The 3265-nt window shown below is 42.2% G+C and overlaps 1 pseudogene; it reads left to right on the top strand.

Moving 5' to 3' along the window:
• Window positions 1-223: 223 nt before the first annotated feature.
• LOC148005009 (endogenous retrovirus group K member 19 Env polyprotein-like) lies at window positions 224-1988 on the top strand (annotated as a pseudogene).
• The last annotated feature ends 1277 nt before the right edge of the window (window positions 1989-3265 follow it).

Consider the following 3265-nt stretch of genomic DNA (forward strand, 5'->3'; position numbering starts at 1 on the left):
TGGGCGGAGAAAGAGAGTGCTCCTAAACCCCTGGTCAGATGGAAAGACCAATTAACTGGCCTATGGAAGGGGCCAGATGTGCTAATTGCCTCTGGACGAGGCTATGCTTGTGTTTTCCCACAGGATGCCGAATCACCAATTTGGGTCCCAGACAGACTCATCAGGCCAGGCAAAGGAAACGGACATCCGTCACCCACGCCGAAAGAGGCCGAACCGCCAGATAATGCGGAACCTGGCCAAAAAGATCAAGGCGACTCGCCTAGAGCCAAAAACAAAATCACGCCAGACGCCGACGTGGACACAGCTTAAAACCCTGACAGCTCAGGCAAAGGAAGTATTGAAGGCTACACATGCCCCGGAAACGACAACCTTGCTGTTTGTGGCTATGCTTACAGTCATGAGTGCGCCCACCGCTTTAGGGGAAAGTTTTGGGCTTACTTACCAAAGCCACCCATATTACATCCTGTAGGGTGGGAGGTGTCGGATCACATCAAGGTTTTAACCAATCAAACATTAGTGATAGGGGGATCGCCTGACTTTCACCTTCTAAAGAACAGCTCGGGTTATGTAGATTTTGAGGGAAAGTCCGATTCTCTGCCAATTTGCTTCTCTTTCTCCCCTTCGGTGCCAGTGGGCTGATTTCAAGTGGGAAAAAGGGTGTTTAACAGAGATACCCCCACCTTGGACAATATCGAACCAGATGAAAGGGCAATGGGCGGCGTATGTGGGAACTGTGAATGACCACCGTGAGCGATAAAGAAGAAAAAAGACAATATTATACCACAGTAAAGAATCTTCCGCCGCGCTACCCCCATTACAAAACAGCATTTAAAAAGGACGCCCTTTGGGAGGGAGATGAGAATGCTTTCCCGCGCTGGCTTCCATGTGCCTTCCCTGACAATGGGGTAAGATTCTCTCCCTTAGGCGCTGCTAGACTTCTCTGGGACTTCTCCATGTCCTCACCTGATAAAGATCAGAGCAATTATCTCTCCTCCAACTCAAAACCTTATGGGAACTATGTGCCTCCAGTTGGAAAACTGATCAAAAGATGGTATGATGCGGGGTGGGTAGAACCGACATGGTTCTGGGAGCCACTCCACAGAAACCTCCCTGATAGACAGAACAAACCACTGATAGAACATCCAGAACTGTTCCGACTGGTTGCTTCTAGTGAGAAACTTTTGCTGAAGAAAACAGGAGCTGCTGATTATGATGCTGTTTCAGTTTCTGCTTGTGTTACCTATCCCTATGCAATATTAGAAGGATTGCCACAATTGATTAGCATAGATAAGGTTGAATCTATTTTTAGTATTAAGTGTACATCATGCAAGCTGATTAATTGCATTGATTCCACTGTATCGGGATCTGTTATATTGATTGTCAGGATACCTCCTTATGTTTTGTTACCGGTAGACTTGGGAGATGAGCCATGGTTTGATGATTCTGCCATCCAGACTATTATGTATGCTACGGGTTTGATTAGGGCAAAAAGATTTGTAACAGCCTTAATTCTAGGTATAACCGCTTTGATAGCTATTGTTACTTCTTTTGCTGTTTCTACTACTGCTTTGGTTAAGGAAATGCAGATTGCCACTTTTGTTAATGATCTCCATAAGAATGTTACCCTTACATTATCAGAACAGAAGATTATAGATTTGAAATTAGAAACTAGATTAAATGCCCTAGAAGAGGTAGTATTAGAATTAGGACGAGATGTTACAAACATTAAGACTAGGATGGCCACACGCTGTCACGCTAATTATGATTTTATTTGTGTGACTCCTTTACCTTATAATGCTACAGAAAAATGAGAAAGGACCAAAACATATTTGCTAGACATATGCCATGATGATAACATTTCTTATAATATTCAAGAATTGACGTCCTTAATCACAAAAATGAATAAGCAACATGTAGATGCAGTGGACCTCTCTGGATTGGCAAGATCCTTTGCGAATGGAGTTAAATCATTAAATCCAATCGATTAGACACAATATTTTATTTTTATTGGAGTTGGGATTTTACTACTTGTTGTTGTACTAATGATCTTCCCAATTATATTCCGATGCTTTACAGATTCCATTGCCCAGGTTCAAGCAGATCTCAATTTGGTGCTTTTAAAAAATAAAAAAAGAGGAACTGCCGCTCCTACAGCAGAGATAACCGAGCTCCGGGGCAGACATGACGCCTGAGTGGGAGCCGGTTCGAGGGTTCGCACCACACGCGGTTAAGCCCCCTGCTTGCGTGCGGCGGACTCCAAGAAGATGTGCACCTGGACTTGCCCCCTGCTACAAACTTGGCTCTAAGCTGATGGGCATCTGGGTCATGGGAAAGATTGTTGTCAGCAGTTTTTTCTTTATTTTTTCTTTGATTCTGAGAATGATCTTGGTTTAGACAGAGACTTCCGTTAATAATAGGACAGAAGGTCCTGATCTATTTTTGATCACTAATACCACAAGCTTTCCTGCTTCCTCTTTACAGCAGAAAGAGCCTCTGATGACAGGGACTCCAAGGTTGCAGATTATGTCTTCTCTTATAGAACTAGGTACACAGACATGATGGGACATGCTTGTATGACTGTGAAACACTGTTTCTTTGTGAACTCAGTTAGTTACCAGTAGCAGGCTCTTGTAATGTGTGTACTTTTAAAGATTTATGAAAATTTGGTGAGCCGAATCTCAGTAACTTGGTGAATTCGGTTAGTTCCCAATAGGCCGCAGTAGTAATAAGTGGACTGTTTGGGATATAGAAAAATTTTCACGAATGGAATCAAAATTTCTATGCGAATTCAGTGAGTTCCCAATGGGACATGCTTGTATGAGTCTGCTTTTCAATATAGCAACATTTTAAGGAACGCAATCTAAGTATCATTGTGAATTCAGTAGGTTCCCAATAGGATTTGCATGTAATAAGCATGTTATTCAAGATAGAGCAACGTTTTAATGAAGTGAAACACTGTTTCTTTGTGAATTCCGTTAGTTCCCAGTAGCAGGCTCTTGCAATGTGTGTACTTTTAATGATTTATCAAAATTTGGTGAGCCGATTCTCAGTAAGTTGGTGAATTCATTTAGTTCCCAATAGGCCGCAGTAGTAATAAGTGGACTGTTCGGGATATAGAAAAATTTTTATGAATGCAATCAGAATTTCTAGGCGAATTCAGTAAGTTCCCAATGGGACATGCTTGCATAAGTGTGCTTTTCAATATATAGCAACATTTCAAGGAAGGGAATCTAAGTATCATCGTGAGTTCATTAGGGTCCCAATA

This window comes from Rattus norvegicus, chromosome 6 (assembly GCF_021556685.1).
Source record: "Rattus norvegicus strain SHRSP/BbbUtx chromosome 6, alternate assembly SHRSP_T2T, whole genome shotgun sequence".
NCBI classification, from domain to species: domain Eukaryota; kingdom Metazoa; phylum Chordata; class Mammalia; order Rodentia; family Muridae; genus Rattus; species Rattus norvegicus.